General features: G+C 41.1%; 1 protein-coding gene across 3 annotated transcripts in view; it reads left to right on the top strand.

Annotated features, from left to right (window-relative positions):
• Positions 1 to 19,235, top strand: part of BMPR1B (bone morphogenetic protein receptor type 1B) — a 214,307-nt gene that overhangs the window by 62,806 nt on the left and 132,266 nt on the right. The window lies entirely within an intron of this gene.

Here is a 19,235-nt window from a genome sequence, read left to right as displayed (position 1 = left end):
AGAAAAGGAATAAAAGAAAAACAAAAGGAAATAGCAATTTTGTTAAACATCTTGACTATTACATTAATATCTAATAATGTAATTAGTGGCTCTCAGTTCCAAGATGCACATTTTGATGTATAATTATGCAGACAAAAATAGTAACTGAAAATAAGATCTAAATGTATAACTCATTCTTTCTGTTAAAATGAGAAGCTCTTTGTCAGTACAATTAGCTAATATGATTTTGCCTGTCTGGAAATGTTTAACACCTTTGAGAATGGCAAGATTGGTGTTACATGGCCTGAAACCAAAGGCACTTTTGTAGAATTAGTTTGCTTTTCCTTCACAGATTAACACTTAGTACCAATGTGCTGGATGTCAAGGAAAACGAGCTTGAAAAAGTGTATTTTCCTCTTATTTGTTTTTCTTAGCCTCAAAACAGCTGCAGTGTGTGTGGAGCTGAATGCCAGAAAAAAGCAACATTTTAAATTAAATAATCCATTTAAAGGCTTAGGGAATTACTCTGTCTACTGAGTTTTTTTATACCCCCCCCCCTTTTTTTGGTAGACACCAGAAGGATTGTTCGAGTTATAAATATTGTGACTCCAGGGCTTTTCTGAATTTCTTTTTAGAAATGTCATAAATAGTGACTTTCAGAGCAAAGGGATACTGTTGGAAATGTGGGTTTGGATGTTCTGTTGTATGTTACAGGCAGACACATGGACTGGAACAGAGGATTTGAAGGAAATTCCTACCAGTCCTTTTCTACTTAGGTTCAGATACCCAAGTAGAAATGTAAGAACCCTGCTGGATCAAACCAAAGTCCCACCTAGTCCAGTATCCTGCCCTCCCCAACAAATCCAAACAAAATGCATATTTATTGCATAAGTTGCACAGTGTGCCTGTATGGCCAAACAAATTAATGCAGGCAAGCACTAAATCCTACAAGCTTTAGAATTCACATGGAGGATGATGTGTTTGATGTTTCCCCCATGTCATAAAATTAGCACATCATGAAAAACATTTTCAGCATAGCATTTTTCTCTGTTGTACTGGCATCCTATGTGCTGAAAGATTTTAGCATGGGGCAACAAACCACCTTCATGTGCAAGGCTGGAGTAGTACAATCAAGTGAAGGTGTATTTATTTTAACCAAAAATTGTATACTACTTCATGAAGAAACAATAACATCCTCTTGAAGGTTTGCATAAAAAGTGTAAAAATATTCATAAGGAACAACAGACTTTAAAACAAGTAGAATAAAACTACCAAAATACAGATATAATCATCAGTTTTAAAATATATACGAAAGCAAGTTACATGTCTGCGCAGAAGAGATAAGTAGCGTGTGGCAGCACTTGCACTGCTGCTTACTGGGAAGAAGAGCAGCAGGACTGTTGTGGTTGTGAGATTGACATAGTGCAAATGCATCAGGTGGAACACTGGATTGGTTTCACCATTGTACTTCCACCTTGCCCTCTCCACCTCTGCATAAGGAGCAGCAATGTGACCAACCAGAGGTCAGGTGAGGTCAGGTGAGCACCGTGCCACCTGCTGCAGGAAAAGATGGCACCACATGCATTGCTAACCATTTGGATCGATTATCAGAACTTGGGAAGAGAGATTTTCAGCTAGTGATGAGCCTAAGTTAATATTCCTGCTTGCTTACTAGGAAAACCAATCACCTTGCTGCTTGGTAGAATGCACCTTGGCCAGTTTTATTCTCTTTCTCTTCCTCCCTCCGCCAAAGATGATTTTCTGACTCATGGGCACAGCAAACTGCAATGGGCCAGATGAATCACTGGTTTGCAGTCTGATTGGTAAGTTCCTGATAGCAGTAGATCATGATGTTACAGCATCTTCATATGACGTGGTAGGGGATACAAGAAGACCATTGATGGAAGAAGCATATAACACACATGAAGATAATTCTGTCTGGGATTTTATAACAAGACCTTGTCTACAGCAAGAGTTTTTCTCCTTGTCCCATCTGAATTGCAGGTATACAAAAGGAGGCTAACCCAGCCTGAAAGTATGCACCTGAAATCTCCAGTCCCAGTGCCGCCTGTCCCATAGCACTGACACATTCTCTTTATTCCCTTGGCTCATGGATGGGCTGTAGGAAGCGTGGAAAGTACACCAGACTTTCCAGCGCACGTTGTTTCCCCTCATGATATTTTGAATAGGTTATGGGACAGCTCAGTCCTTTTTTTTCCAGGGACAAGTTCTGTTTTTGTTATTACAGAAAATAAACTTTGCCAATACAACTGTGATTCAAAGTCCCCACCAGTCAGGTGCTGTATTTAACCTAACACTAACTACAAGAAATTTACTAAAAAGGGATCCCTTCCTGCAACCGTTCTTGACATCACAGCAAGTGCCACGGTTGTTAAACTATGGAACGTAATTTTAAAGGGCGATTTGGGACAAGTGCCATCCAAGATCTGCATTATGGAAACCTACAATAATTGCCCAGTTGGGCCAAGTGGCAAGCAATTGTGGATGGAATTTCCCCATGAGCTGCTTCCTGTACTTCCATGTTTATTGCGCACGACCTGGCTGCGTTATATAGACCTGAAGTATTTGTCCAGAAAGAGAGGTTGAATTAAATGAAATATTTCATCCCTTTGTTCTTTACTTGGAGGAAAAATACCATTAATGCATTTTCAGTTGTGCTTAATTGGCTGTACATTGTAAGTTGCTGTTTTAAAATGTACTTTTATTAGGTCACATTGATTTGATGTGCAGGAAAATAATCCCGTTGCAGACCACTCCAGAATATGGAGATAACCACCTCACTCCTCAGCTTTGCAGTGCTTTGAATTATCGCAGGGGACTGACAGTTGGGAACTATCCTTTGTTACCAGTAGGTAGGGATACCACCCAATCCCATCCTGAGCATGGATCCTTCTGTTCTACAGGTACAGATAGGGAAATTAGTAGCAAATTCATGCCTAGGGATAAGGGAGAAATTTGCTTTAATTTGCAGTTCTAATGCTAATCAAGCTAATTCACACTTCATGAAACAATACACAAACTGAAATGCAGATATCTCTTGATTATTTACAGTTCTCTACCTGAAAAATGTGGGCCAAAATATGTACATTAGGGCAAATGTGCATAAAATGCATGTATTAAGGAAAGTTACATATATCAGTACAATGCATTGTATCAGGAAAATTGAGAAAAAAATGTACCGGTATGTATTCGGAGCAATTAAAATGATGACATATTTTCATGGGGATTTTTTGGGGGCGGGGATATATGTAAATTTCAAACTGATGCAGAAATGTGGCAACCTGATAGGGGGGAAAGGGAAATGGAGAGAAACCAGAACTGACAAATTTGTCCATCATTATTCATGCCACACTGAGTTTTTAAAGACTGTCCCAGTCTACAGAGCATAGGTAGCTCTGAACTACACGTAAGCCAGGGCATGTGACTGGTGTGTGCACATTTAGCTTGGTGGTTGTTTTAGGAAATATACAGATGTAGTGTAGGCTAGGCCATTTTCCAGATATAGCCCACAGAGTGTGAGGCTTGTCTGAACAGCAGATGTGTGTAACACACTTCATTTAATGGCTGCATACAGACATGGGTGTATCTTAAAGTAGCACTAAATACTGTGATCAGTTTTTTTTAAAAAGTCCATTTCCTGCTTCTAATGTTAAACTGAAACTCAAAGCCCATCTATCCACATGCATTGTTAATTCATTTAACATAATAAATAAATAATATTTATGATCAGTTATTTGTATTGTGTACTAGGTCAACTGCCTGTGCCCCCCGCCTGAAAACCTACCTGGAGGGTCAGGACCCAGCTGAGCAACGGTGGAAGGCAGTACTATTTTTCTAAAAAAAGAACAACATGAATGCCTCCCTAGTTCTCATATAATGGCAATGGTGCCCACCTGTGAGGTGCCAGAACTGAGTTCCGGTGAGTTCTGGCTGTAAAAAAGCCCTGGCGGAGGGGACATGGTAAGATTGCCTGAACTTTGGTAGGTCTCTCTCCTCAGTTTATAGCAATTCACCCTTGTGCAGCAGCCTGCATGCCTTGACCAATGTTGTTCAGGAGAGCCCATGATCCTATAGTTGGGGTTTTGGGTTGGTGCAGTGAGGAGCAGGGGGTGGTAAACCTTCCTTCTGTGAACATCCTTGAAGAACCGTATCTTAGTTTGTGTCATAGTTCTTCCATTGTAAGGCTAGAGTCTAAAGAACAATGAAGATGTGTACATGACAGATACCTCTTGAAACTTAAAGGAGAACTGGTAGTCAGTTGATTTAAAGAAAACACTGGGAAAAAATCCATGGGCTAATAATGCACACTCCTTTACATTACTGTTAAGCAGTTATTTGGATACTAGCCTAGAGAATCACACATGTGCCTTATTTTTGTATTTAATACCTCATCTCATTTTTTGATTTTAAAATTTGAGATGATGTACCTCAGAAGAAGGAGTGGGGGGAAACAGTGCTGATGGAAAGTTATAATGGGAATGCTTTTAAGCAGTCTTAATTAGTGAGGTTGGCCGTATGCCAGCTTTCATTAAATTGGGTAGGGGGAACCCTAATTTTAATTCAGAGGCACTCAGATATTTTCCATGTATTTTAGCTATCAGATTTTAGTCTTGAAATTTTCTGTGAGGTTTTTGGATTTTAATTAGTCAAGGAATGTAAGCCAGAATTTGACCTCCGAGTGACCCTCTTGCTTGTAATACTGTGTAATCAGTTACACGAAGCCTTACAATGGCTGCAAATCTTTTCCTCAGTAGTTATTTAATTGGGAAGTGTTTTGCTCATTGAAGCGTTTGACATATGAGGTGGAAGACATCAACTCTGGTGGTACTAAGACTCTGGGTATCAAAGGCATTTTTGTTAATGTCCCAAGAGGGCCTCACGCTGCTGCAAATGCTGTAACAGGACCAAGGCATTTGTCCCTTCATGCTGGGTAGTCATGTCTGAAAAGTTCAGCCCCTCATTTAATGAAGGACAATATGATAGACACATGCAGCTGACCTTGTGCAACTGGACATTTATATACCTGATCCCATCTATATATTTATTTTTTTAAAAGAAAATGGTGCTCAAAGTGGTTTACATAAACCAATAAACCCAATATTACAGCCTTGTAAACAAGCTCACAAAAGTTGTTAACCTGCAGATTTGTCGACTAGCCTTCTAAGAAACTAGTATCCTGTCTTTTTGATGGGAGCTAAAAGGAGACCATAGAGGAGGAATGAGCGACTGGCTTCTATCTCAGCCAGACAGTGAAGGAAGGATAGAGAAATCTGTTCCTATTCCAGTCACCTGCATGGGATTCCTTGAAAATTGAAATAGAAGGCTGTAACACGGCAATAATATTAACAAGGAATACAAGTTCATCAAAAGAAATATAGATGCAGCACTTAAAATTATGCTAAAGGGCAGCCAAAACCAGATGTGGGAAGAAAGAATAATAAAAGAATGAAGAGAAGAAATAGAAGAAAAAGGAAAAGAGAGGGAATAATTTTGGTAAGGGATTTTAATAAACTTGCTTGGTAAATGAAAATTTGCTTCAGATTTGACTTCTCTGCAACCATTTTTTGTCAGTCAAGTGTGTCTTTTTTGCAGACTCTTATCCGTCTTAGAATAGTTGTGAGCTGGGAGCAACTAAGAGTGGGAGTGTATGCTGCACAAAACACTGAAAATGGCTGCTTCTGTTGAGTTCAGTCCCTCTATTACATGTCATAAACATTTTTCTGGCCTGGTAGGATCATGTTGTTTGCTTCCTTACACCTGCAACACTGGGGGAACAGACAACACAATTATCAGTATGTAGGTACTAAGTTTTACCACATTTACAAAGGGACATGAGCATAGCTTCCTTTTTATCACAATGTCTAATTGTCTTCAGACCTATAAGCTCACACCTGGCAAGCTTGATATCTGAGCAGAGATGAGCATGTAGCTGAAACCAAGTGCCAAAAAAAGAAAAGGACACCAATGTGCACAAATGTTTAAGAATAAGTACTGGTAACTCACAACTTATGTACATTTAACTTGTGTGCACTCAGCTTTATGTGCTAGGCAAAATAAAAATAAAATAAAAGGGAAGCAGAAAGAGGCCAGGCTTGGGGGGGGGGCTTTTCAATCTATTCCCAACATTTAAATCTCCCTTTCCAGTGTATGCATGCTTGTTTAACCAAACTGGGACTCAGCACATGATGTATGTGTTTCTTGTAATAATAAAGAGACAGTACTTGTATCTATTTTCTTCAGCCACATAGTTCCTGGGCTGAGTCTGAATTGGCACCTTGTGCATAGTGGAAAGCCTTCTTTGTTCACCTGATCCACATGTGCAATGTCTGTGCAAATGCCCCATCATATGTGAGTACACTTGCAGTGCAGGAGCAACAACTCCCAAATGCTCAGTTTGGTGTTAAGAGGCCAAACCAGAAGCAAGAAGAAACTCGCTAGCAGATGCTCTACATTTGGTAGTCTGCTTTGGAATTGCCAAATGGAAAGCATCCTTCCCTGATGGGACTCTTAGACTGTTAGTAATAATTTGTATATAGTGGTGATAGCAGGTCATAATTGGATTCAGGAAGGATATAATAATGTGTCCAATAGCAAGTGTAAAGGAAATTTTAGGTGTATTTAAGAAGTAATTAACTGAGGCAAAACTTGGCCAGAATGTTAGAGCTCACACCTCTCTACTTGGGAAATGTCTTGTGTGTTGTTTTTCTAATGATTATAATGTGTTCAAGACCTTGGTTTTTAATACTTTCTGCAAGTGTTTTACAGTCTCAGCCGTGGTGCTAAGAGCATACTTTTACATTATTTTCAACTTTGTTACCAAAGTGAGTTATAACTTGGTGGGGGAGTTGTGAATTTGCCACTTCACAAAGTTTACCGTACATTTTGATGCAGAATATTTCAGTATTGTTGTAACCAACCTGTATTGTCTTGCATCATGATCCTAAGCATGCATTGGAATAATTCCATGTAAATGCATTTGGGATCCACCTGAGATACTGGGTAGTAGCCTTGCAGCATACTATCTAACATTGGAAGCTGATCCCAAATGCATGGACATGGAATTACTCCCATGGACCTTATTTCCAAGTCACTGGCGGAGGAAGAGGGGAGCAGGGGCGAGCATACCGCCCCTGGCAGCGTGATCCCAGTGGGGTGCCATCGCAGCTGCGCCCCCCCCCCCCCCGTGCTGGGTGCCATGCCCCAGGACGCACGCCATTCTCCTGCGGGCGGTGCACCACGCCCCCGCCTGCTCTCCCCACCCCCCTGTGCTGGAGCATGAAGCTCCGCCACTGTTCCAAGTATGCCTGTTTAGGATTGTAAACATGCTCATGCTTACCTGAATGCAAGTTTGCCCCTTGGGGCTTAAAGGTACCCCTGACTTTTAGTTCCAGTCGTGGACAACTCTGGGGTTGTGCGCTCATCTCGCTCTATAGGCCGAGGGAGCCGGCGTTTGTCCGCAGACAGTTTTTCCGGGTCATGTGGCCAGCATGAGTAAGCCTCTTCTGGTGAACCAGAGCAGCACATGGAAATGCCGTTTACCTTCCCGCCGGAGTGGTACCTATTTATCTACTTGCCCTTTGACGTGCTTTCAAACTGCTAGGTGGGCAGGAGCTGGGACCGATCAATGGGAGCTCACCCTGTCGCGGGGATTCGAACCGCCGACCTTCTGATCGGCAAGCCCTAGGCTCTGTGGTTTAGACCACAGTGCCACCCGCATCCCTTACTCTCCTTTAACCTTACTATACTTTGCTGTGATTTATTAAGTCCATTGTAACACATGCCAGAAGGAACAAAGGAACCCACAGAGGGTCTGTTGTTCAGGAGAGCTTCCAGTTAATATAGTTTCCAGTGTGGGTTCTTGTATTTTGCAGTGTGTTGGGGATAGAGGAAAGGGAGTTGACCCATAGTGAAGGATGGCTTTCTTTTGAAAAATGTGAACAAACTGAACTGTTTTCCACCACTGTTAAATTATCAGATGGTATCCAGACATATCTGGATTTGTTTTATTCCCAGGCGTTGTTTCTCCATCCCTCTTTTCTGTACATTCATAACCTTATTTGCAAATAATAGGCATATGTTTCAAACGAACTAGATAATTACTTAAGGTCCACCACAAATAGGCTGCAATAAAACAGCCACATCCTACTGTAAAACTGAGTACTGCTATCACTTAGTGAAAATATATGAGTGTAAGGTTTCTGAATTTTACAGAAAGTAACTGATGTTTTGCTTCCTAGATATGCAGATATTATATGGAGACAATTATTAAGCCATTAACACAGGATAATTACAACAGTCAGCACTGATTACAAAAAACAAAGTTAGACTATAATGGAAAAGGCAACTTGTTTGTTTGGAAAAAGCTGTTGCTGCTGCTTCTGACTCCCCTCAGGAAAAGATGGTCCCTCGGAAACCCTTCAGGTGAATCAGTAAGCACAGTTTTCACATGCAAGTGTTAGTGATGTGCTCAGGTTCCCATGCACATTATCAAGGCAGGCTCTTTGGTGCAAAGCAAGCTTTCTCAGTGCTTTCTCTCACTTCCTTGCTTGCTCTAAGTCAGGGGTAGGCAACCTAAGGCCAGGGGGCCAGATGCAGCCCAATCGCCTTCTCAATCTGGCACGCGGACGGTCCAGAAATCAGCATGTTTTTACATGAGTAGAATGTGTCCTTTTATTTAAAATGCATCTCTGGGTTATCTGTGGGGCATAGGAATTTGTTCATATTTTCCCCCAAAATATAGTCTGGCCCACCTCATGGTCTGAGGGATGGTGGACCAGCCCATGGCTGAAAAAGATTGCTGACCCCTGCTCTAAGTGATTTATTTATGGGTGGGATGGTCATAAATATGGAGGAAGCTTTTTGGTTTTCCCTTCCCCCCCCCCATTAGAACCAGTGGAAGGGAAACACTTTGCACCAGGTCTATGGCTGGTGTAAAGTTGGACCACAAACGACAGCCTCTGCATTTTCCTTACCTCTGCTGCCCCTGACCTACCTGAATGGCCCAATTTTGGCTATTCCACTGGTGTATCTAGGCAGTTTCACTGGTGTATCTTTCATGCAGGCAGCACAATGCAAGTTCTCATTGGTGTATCAAAGCTTCTGCCAAATCCTATTGCTCTCAGCTGGTGGATCTGGAGTATAGGACTATATCCTGAGGCTACTAAGAAATACTCAATCTATGCAATATACTATGAAACAAGCCTGATAATTTATTTGTTTAAACTGTAGAGCTTATGCATAAGAATTTGATACGTTCAAGCTACCCATTTGAGGTTTTGATGAAATGTTTTAATCCCATTGATTAGTATTTTGAGCTGTAAAAATATACTGTGGTTTATGGATTGTGTGCTCTTAGTTATTTATTTATTTATAATATAAATAAACTATGGTAATATATTTATAATGCTGCAACATAATCCATGTCATTAATGTAAGGTAGGCAATCAAAACATTTCTCTTTCACTTTGACATAAATTTCAACAAAAATATATTCTGTAGCTAAATAGTTGAAACAGCTAACTCACTTTTCTGGTTGAAGTGTGAAGCTTTTACGTATCATGTTCAGGGTTCAAGTGATATTTCTTTCTGTTCTACTGCATAGCCATGGCCATGTTTTAGTTTACCTAGACAGCATGAAGAAAACATTTTGACCCTTGAGATTGGTGCAGGTAAAAGTTCTATTGTTTCAATGAAGCGGCTACTTCTTATGTAAAATAACTTTGCCCATTGCCTCCATTTCACAATTATTACCATAGCTAATACACTTCCATGCAAGTGATGTTGGTGCATTGTTGGTGTTTAGTCGTTTAGTCGTGTCTGACTCTTCGTGACCCCAAGGACCAGAGCATACCAGGCACTCCTGTCTTCCACTGCCTCCTGCAGTTTGGTCAAATTCATGTTAGTAGCTTCGAGAACACTGTCCAACCATCTCATCCTCTGTCGTCCCCTTCTCCTTGTGCCCTCAAACTTTCCCAACATCAGGGTCTTTTCCAGGGAGTCTTCTCTTCTCATGAGGTGGCCAAAGTATTGGAGCCTCAGCTTCACAATCTGTCCTTCCGGGGACCACTCAGGGCTGATTTCCTTAAGAATGGATAGGTTTGATCTTCTTGCAGTCCATGGGACTCTCAAGAGTCTCCTCCAGCACCATAATTCAAAAGCATCACTTCTTCGATGATCAGCCTTCTTTATGGTCCAGCTTTCACTTCCATACATCACTACTGGGAAAACCATAGGTTTAACTATACGGACCTTTGTCTCTGCTTTTTAAGATGCTGTCTAGGTTTGTCATTGGTTTTTTCCCAAGAAGCAGGCGTCTTTTAATTTCGTGCCTGCTGTCACCATCTGCAGTGATCATGGAGCCCAAGAAGGTAAAATCTCTCACTGGCTCCATTTCTTCTCCTTCTGTTACATGTCAGCAATTCCCAAACTATGGTTTGTGAATTCAGACATAACAGAAAATCAAAGCAAGCCAGCGTCAAACTGTAGTTTGACATCCTGGATTGGCAACCCTTCACAGACTGTGCCTTGTACAATGGTTCAATCATAACGCTGAACCAGTGTTTGGCATTATATGTCTATATGCAGACACACTCAAGGCCAGTGTTGCAGTGTTAGTGAATGAGAGCAGAGGGTATCACAGTACTGCAGTTTCCCTTGCTTTTGTGTCCTCCTTAACATAGTAAATGTGAAAAAGACACAGATGTATTGCAACCACAATGATTAGTAAAACCAAGATGACCCTTGGGTCCCTTCCAACTTCATAATTCTATGATTCTATACTAGATTGACTTAGAAATCAATGCTGTATAAGCTTTTGCCTAGCCTACTTATATGTGACAGCCTCTAGGCTGTGGAATTCTCTCTCCGTAGAGTTGTATCTGGCACCTTCATTGTGTAGCTTTTGTTGTATGCATCTAGCACCCTCACTGTATAGCTTCATTGCATAGCTTTCATCATATCCCTCTTTACAGGCGGAGAGGGTGAAATGGCTGCTGAGTGACTCTGTGACTTATAAGGTGACTTTCTATGCCCTAACAGCTAGGAAGATTAGGAAGAAAGAACTGGACGGGCTAGCAGTCAATTGCAAACGGGACTCTGAGATCTAATCTACACATTTTATTTGAGAATTACTTTTCATTCTGTGTAATAAGAAATTTTGGTGAATTTAACCATGAATTTAACAAAGACAGTTCTTTTCTACCTTCTTTGGATGTTGCCATGGCCTTTAGCTAGCACAATAAAATATTTGAAATTAAATATGCCTCTTTACCCAGCCCTTTGATACTTGCAGTATGTTTGGGTTGTTGTTGTTGTTGTTGTTGTTGTTGTTGTTGTTGTTTGAACCACCCTATTCTTCTGCTTTTAACTGGTTTTAGTGCTGTATTGTATTGATGTGATCTGGCCCTGGGACCCAGGGTGCCAACTTGAATAAAATATGGGGGGCAGGTAAGCCCCACCTCACATGATCGGTTGTGCCCTGAGGCCCCTAAGCCCTTTCCCAGTAAATAACTTCAAACGGACACATAATTTTAGTTTTAAGTTTGGGGTCAAAATTTAGGCCACAACTTTATTGATTACAAAACAAATTGAGCGGTATTGGCCTAGGCATTGGTCAGGGACTATAACTGACTCCTGCCTCTCTGGCTGGCAGTCTGAAAGGGTAAACACCAAATGAGGGACCAACATTGGTGAAGATTAATTGAAGCTCACCACAGGGTTCCTGTGGTCCTGGCATGGCCCTAGCCCCTCAAGTGGACGTTGTATGAGATCCAGGACCCCCAGATTCCTTTACCTTAATACCCTATTTCTGGAGGGGCAGGTGATGGCCACACCTCCCTTCCCGCACATTTCTATAAATCAATGCCTAACAATCAAACCTTAAAAAGTTGTGACGATTGCTAAGGGGTAGGCGAAAACCAATTGGCTAAAGCCAATCTGCCAAATAGAAAAATTCCTACCCAGCCCCTGCTCCAAAGCAGGCGACTCAATCCAAAGCAAGGCCAAAGCAGCAGCACCTAAAATAGGGAGGGAGGGTGGGTGTTCGGCAGCACGAAGCAAGTGCCCCACCCCCATTGTGCTACCACATTTATAGGTCCCTGGGATCACACCACTCGACCCAATTGGCCCAAACAGCCAAGCTCAATCCTAGGGCCCAACTGACAAGGCTTGGGCCACGCCTAGCAACAACACACCCTGTGGGGGTGGCTTAAGGGTTCCGAGCGCAACCAGGACCCTTGATTTAGGAGGATCCCATTTGCATGACATGGCATGCACACACCATTTGAATGGCAATGCCCATCAACTTGGGGAGGCCCTCAAATATTTTAGGGGGGGCTGAAAGAACCTCGACTCTGAGGAGTTGGCCCCTATGTCTGGGACTTTATGGTGAAGGGTGGGTAAGTAATTCAATAAATAAAAATAGGAACAAATCTTATTAGTAAGGTAATAATAAAATGGTTTTGGATATACATTGTATCATATATTCTATCTTTGTGTGTGTGTGCTTGTCTGTACATTAACTTTCAAAAGTAACATGTGCAGTGCTTATGTGTGTGAGAGGGGGTGTTTTATCTCAAAATTGCATGATATGGTATTCATTGGAATTCAATATGTAAAGTTATTGATTCAATATATACACTATTGAAGTGTCTTCTGTTGAGTGCAGACCAGGTTTTATCCAGCTAATCCTTTCTTTGAAGTGTTTTAGTGGCTGCTCAGCTTTTACTACAGCTCCGGTGCCTGATGCCAGTTGCTTCAGAAGCCTGCTGTTTGGCCAAACTGAGATGCGGTTATAGCTCAAAGAATTTATAGAAACATTTTATTGTATGTCTGTTTTACTATTTATTGTTGGAAATGTTTCAAAAATGTATGGGACACCTTTTGGATTTATTTTACTCTTCCAGACTCTTTGATTAGAAAACAATAAATTTCTCACTTAACAAATAGGAATGAGGGTCCTGCAGGCTCTCACAGTATTATTTAAGGTCCAAAATCAGGATGTGTACAACCTTTCCTATTATTTTCATGGATAGTTCCACCTTGTGGAAGAATAATATTGCATGTCCAGGGCATTTGCCTTCAGAATAAACACAGGATAATACATTAATTCACAGTTACTTGTTGGCTTGCTGTTGCTTATTTGTTTCCTGTCAAAATTCTGAAAGCCTTTTGTATACCACTGGGCTGCTTCCCAGAAGACTGAACTATTGCACATTATGCTTTACTCTCTGAAATATGGGCACATGTATGTTTTCCCTGTGTGTTGAATATCCAGGTGTGTTTGTGTGATTGAAATCAGGAAAATAGTATGGGGAAGAAGGCTTCCCTTCTCCATCACATTGTGGGTGCAGTGGAAGCTAAAGCTGCTTAGATCTCATATAGAATAATAATAAAACATAGGAGGTCCAGTTCACCAACATTGCACACACTATATACTGTGTTCCTTTGCCTGTTGCTCCAAATATGTATCTTTTGTTTTTGCAATCAAACACAGAACCCTTAGAACAGTGTTCTTCAACCAAGGGGCTCCAAATGTGGGTGGACTACAATTCCCATCATCCTTAATCACCGGATTAACCTGGCTGTGTATAATGGGGCTTGTAGTCCACCCACTCAACTGGGGACCCTCAATTGAAGAATACTGTGAAGGTTCCCTGACCTTGCTTGTGTGCACTCTTCTTGGCCAGGGCAGGACTTCCCTGGCCAACAAGATTTCCCCAACTTTCATTTCTTGCCTTTCTTTATCTACATTTTCTCTCTGTATATTGACCTCTGCTTTGGCCTATTTGACACCATAATGGTTACAGCCTTTAAAACTGATGTAAGGAATTAATTTTATCGCCACATAACAGCTGCCATATTCAGGGCCACGGCCAGTTGGGTTATAGGCTATCAGCCAGACTTCAGACATAAGTTATCCATCCTGCTTCTTTTTCCATGTTCGGCCTATAATTTCTTGCTACGTGCTCAGAATTAATTTTTCCACAGCTGGACCAAGCAAGCTGCTTTTCAAAATCCAAACACTTAAGAGTCTAGAGCTGTAAGTATTGCTTCCAGAGGAACAGTTCAGATATTTCCCCTACTTCTCAAGAGCAGCAAACCTATCATGTACACCCATCCTCCCCAACCTGGTACCCTCCAGTTGTCTAGGACTACAACTATCATCCCTGGCCAGCTCATCCATGCTGGCTGTAGACGGTGGGAGTTGTTCACAACACCTAGAGTCCAAAACATCTGGAGGACACCAGGTTGTGGAAAGCTGATCTCCATGCTCATCAGGCCTGAATGTGTGTAGTTTTCGACCTGTTACCTTTTGAACATCCATAGAGCTATAGGAGAAGTTTTCTAACATAAACTTGCAGATGCATGCAGATCTATACCATATGGCTTTGTATAATAAATATGACTTCAGTTGGCTTGACATGCCAATCTGAGGCTCTTGCTGAGTTCATGGAACAAGGAGGGTGAATCACAAAACTTCATTTTGGTGCTTGTTACAGAAATTCCATTGATATGTTAACACAAAGCTTTTATTATAAGCAACAGCCGAAGTTCAAAAGGATCAGATTTTCAAAAATGGGCAAGTTGATTTATACAATTGTATTCTTCTAGGCACTAAATTTTTTATTTCCCAGTGCTTTTACAGAGTTCAGACAACCAACAAGAACATTTCTCTAGAAGCCCTCGTTATCCAAACATACTACATATATGTTCTGTTAATAGGACTCTTGGTTGATCTTAGTGTTTGTGGCAGGGTGCGAGAGATGTGGGTCTCAAACCATTTGTTTGACAGTTTGCTAGTCTTGTAATGATCACAGTTTCATTAAATAAAGCTAAAAAAGCATGTGAATTGCCCAATCTCAATGATATTTTTTTTTGAAAAGGGCTCCATTCTCTGCTGTCTTGTACTCTAGTGCACGTGGCTCAATATGTGAACATGTATTATTTCGAGTGATTGAATGGTCTTTCTGTCTGATACATTTTAATCGATTCCAGGCTTTTCCATGACATCATTGCTATACCAGACTTTTCTTGAAAATAAGAACAGCTGCATGTACTTTTAAAATGCTTTATGTTACAAAGTGTAGCAGATTTCCTGCTCCACGCAAGTGACAGTGATGCAGCTTTCGATGCAGCAAAATGATTAGGGCCAAGCGATGAGCCAATAAGTTTTTAACTGGCCCTGTATTTTTTTTTTAAAGGGGGAGGGCTCACCATCAGGAGCATTCTGTAATACATCAGGGGCAAATGTGCAGGTTCTTTTGCCGCAATGAACAAAGGCAGATTACGTTTTTGAGCAACTAAGTTACAATGTGTAGGGTAAGGACAATACCGGAACCACTGACAATCCTGGTATATTAAGTTTCATTGAGTTTAACATGCAGCAGAACCTTTTGTGTAGTTTGAGGGTGATTCTAGACTGTCACGGTTTGCAGGAGGGATTCAAGCACAAATCATAACTTTAGCTTGTGCAGTAAAAAGTGGATTAAATCACTATGCTGTTGTAGCACAACAAATGTACTTAAAAAAGGAAAAGAAATGGACCTTCTTGCGGTTAGGGCAGTGATGGGGAAATGCATTGAAAAATATGGGATGAATGAATGACGAACAGAATGTATGCAGGATGGATATTTATTGTTATGTTGTCTCATCACTGCCCTGCAAAGAAATAAGAATGAATGTTCAATAAACAGGTCAGCTGGAAAAGCAGGGTGTGATATGTGCTATTTCTACTTCTTTGGTATTTATCCCCCCTTGAATAAATCCTTTAAAAATTGTATAATCATTTTATACCTTGCTAACTTAATAGACTCTAAAATTAGAAAGGGAAGGGTTGCTAACAGTTGATGGTGCACTAAAGGTTTCTAGTTTCCCTTCTTATGGCTGTTAGCAGACAACCCTCCAAACAGAGGACTGTCCTCTACAAAGTAGGACATGTGACCACCCTATGCTGGTTCTAACTTGTGCATCAGGATTTTTCACATTCTAATTCTACCAGTTTGAATATTTGTTTATAACCTAGTACAGACCTGTCTTTGCCTCTCCTGGGATATATTTTATTCTTGTCTTACTGCTCATAATTGGTTTGTGAAAGCAAACCATGAGACCAGGTGCAGAGGTGCTGCTAAGCCAAACCATGGCAGTAACAAACCTTGGTTATAGCTCATGGTTTGTGTAGAGAAATGCAATGAGCCTGAGTTCCAATGTAATGCTATGCCAAGTATAGCAGGAGTGGAGGAGAAGTGAAGGAAGTATGATTTCAGTCTCGTGCACCAGGATGCTGTATGTTCAACCTTTAAACCATAGTTAAGCTTTACTGTATTTTAAAATGATGTATGTATCAGTCCAGTTGCCCTGTTCATGAGCAAGATTTAGCCTGTGATTTTAGGAAGATTTCAAGCTGTATTTTACTTTCATCTTTTCTGATGTTTTTATTGTTACAATTTTGTTAGCCATTGTGTAATCAGTTATTGTTAAAGTTTGGGTATATATAATATAACCAATATGTTTCAAAATCAAAAGGTTCGCAGATGGATGTGGGTTTTTTTTGGGGGGGGGATTTATTCTGTTCTTCTGATGTACTGACTACCAACAGATTGCAAAAGGCTTGCTACAATTCTCATTCATGGTTTTCTTGCAAAGCTTTTAGAAATGTGCAATGAAACCGCTAAATGAAGTTCCAAAAGGTATTTGGAATAGGGTAGTAAAAGGAGTTTGGTGGGGTCTGCCATAACTAAAAAGAACAAAAGTTGTAGTGCTTCTAGGCAGAGATCCTAAACATTTTAGAGTCAAATATGGAAACTGTTCATAATGTTGCATAGTTTTACTACTATTGACCAACGGAAAAAAACAGTTTAATGAATTACTTTTTTGGAGTAGAAATTTTGCACAGGTTAAACTAGTTCTGCTCAAAAGGAAATCAGTTATTGTGCATTTAGGGAGACAAAGGTAGTGTATGGAAACCATATGACTGCTGCAATTTAATTACTGTACAGGCTTGGTCCCAGGAATTTCAGTGCATGAGTCCATTATTTTCTATTTAAGTCCATGGTCAAATGTCTCAAATATTTGACATGCAAGGACTGATTATGGGGACATCACAACTCCTGAAATATGAAAAAGACCATTGCCATTTTAAAAGCCTGTTTGTATTGTGTATTTTGACCTTGTATCATGTGGCATGTTAGCCTACGTAGTTGGATCAGGTGAATGTAGAGATGCTCAAGTAAAGATATGGGCAGTTATTTCAAGTATGTGATGTGTATACTTTGCTGTCCCTGATCCCTTGACTTCTTGACCTCCTATCCATCAAGGGCAGACCTCCCCCATTGCTTGCTTCACCTTTCTACTGCTACTCAGATGTCCACCCATTTTACTCTTTGATTCCTTTCTCCTCAAAAGTATATGACAGTCCCATCTGTAAGACCTTAGTGAAGTTTTGCCTGATCAGCTTTAGATTTTCTTGACAGCACTTGAACTAATTCCCAGCATTCTGACCCTGCCTCTTTGGCACTTAAAATGTTTCGTGAGCATTCCATGACAGCATTACACCTTAAGTAAGACCTAGCAAGTTCACAGGTGTCAAGCTGACAGGCAATGTTTAGTCTATAAGTATATTTCACTTAATTATAGCTTTTCGTTTTAGTTGGATTTTATAATTTTATGACACTAAACATGAAAACGGTAGGACATAATAACAACAACAAAAAATCCTGTATTCTCCTCCCCCTGTTCCTTGGCTCTCAGAGGTACAGTTAGATTACAAGCCAGTTAAGAATAATTATTTATAAGTATTTCTCATCCTCATCCAAGTACCTCTTTCCAGTCCATTAGTTTCATACCCAGGGTCATTCTCAAATCATAGTTTAAACAGATCACAGTGCCCAAAATGGGCAACTGCAGTTAGTATATAATCAGCAACTGATGGTTCTCATATCCTGGAATACAAAAAAGATTGTGTCAGCCTGAGGCTCACCATAGTTTGTTCACATTGTGGGAAACCATGATTTTCTGTTATGTTTGTACTAGGCCAACAAGTTAACTGGCTGCAACAGTAGAAATCCTGTTAAACAGCAGTGAGCGATAAAGATTTTGAAATACGAAAGGTGGAAACAATAGTAATGCAAGGCTTCATACTTGCTCTGTTTTGTGTGTGTTTAGAGTGCTGCACACAAGAAAACAGGAAGCTTATGAGTCTCTCCTCCACCTGTGACCCTTGCCCTGATCTGGGCCCTGGTCTCTTGAGGTGGAAGTCATTAGTTCCACTTCCCCTTGACGATTTATCTTCCTTTCCTATAGTGTATGTTTAATTAAAATGGCTGCAAATGTATAGTTCATCGGGGACTGCTACACAACGAAGTCTGGAAAGCATCGCTGCAGCATTTCCTTGGAAAATAGTAGTGTACTGAGCTTCTCCAGAGCTTCAAGAAATATAGGTGTGCATATCTTTAGCAACAGTGCATGCAGTAGGGCATGTGCAGTGAAACATATTGTGTCCTGTACTTCAGTTACTTCCCTGAAAAAGCAGAGAGGAAAAAGTATGGTAATTTTTTCTGGAAAGAAGAAGTCCTGCAGACAGCTATAGGCAAAGCAGATAGGGTCCTCCACAAACCTGAAATATTGACACAATGATGCTTTCAAACTTTAGAGAGCCTTAAATTCCATATCCACAAGGAGCCACGAGGCTCTTGTAAGTGCACCCTTACTTGTCTCATCCCCTCCTAAATTAGACTGGCCCTATGTGCTTGGATTTAGGGATGCGGGTGGCGCTGTGGGTAAAACCTCAGCGCCTAGGACTTGCCAATCGCATGGTCGGCGGTTTGAATCCCCGCGGCGGGGTGCGCTCCCGTCGCTCAGTCCCAGCGCCTGCCAACCTAGCAGTTTGAAAGCACCCCCGGGTGCAAGTAGATAAATAGGGACCGCTTACCAGCGGGAAGGTAAACGGCATTCCGTGTGCTGCACTGGCTCGCCAGATGCAGCTTGTCACGCTGGCCATGTGACCCGGAAGTGTCTTCGGACAGCGCTGGCTCCCGGCCTCTAGAGTGAGATGAGCGCACAACCCTAGAGTCTGGCAAGACTGGCCCGTACGGGCAGGGGTACCTTTACCTTTTACATGTGCTTGGATACTATGGGGAGTTAACTCTCTACATATCTATTCATTTTGCTTTGCTTCCTGCTTTCCTCTGAGGCTACTCTACCCCTTTTTTGCCTTTGTAACAATGGTTCATGCATCCCAG

The sequence above is a fragment of the Podarcis raffonei genome, chromosome 9 (assembly GCF_027172205.1).
Source record: "Podarcis raffonei isolate rPodRaf1 chromosome 9, rPodRaf1.pri, whole genome shotgun sequence".
NCBI classification, from domain to species: Eukaryota; Metazoa; Chordata; class Lepidosauria; order Squamata; family Lacertidae; genus Podarcis; species Podarcis raffonei.
Note: the sequence above shows the minus strand (reverse complement) of the source record. Positions and strands in the feature narration are given on the sequence as shown.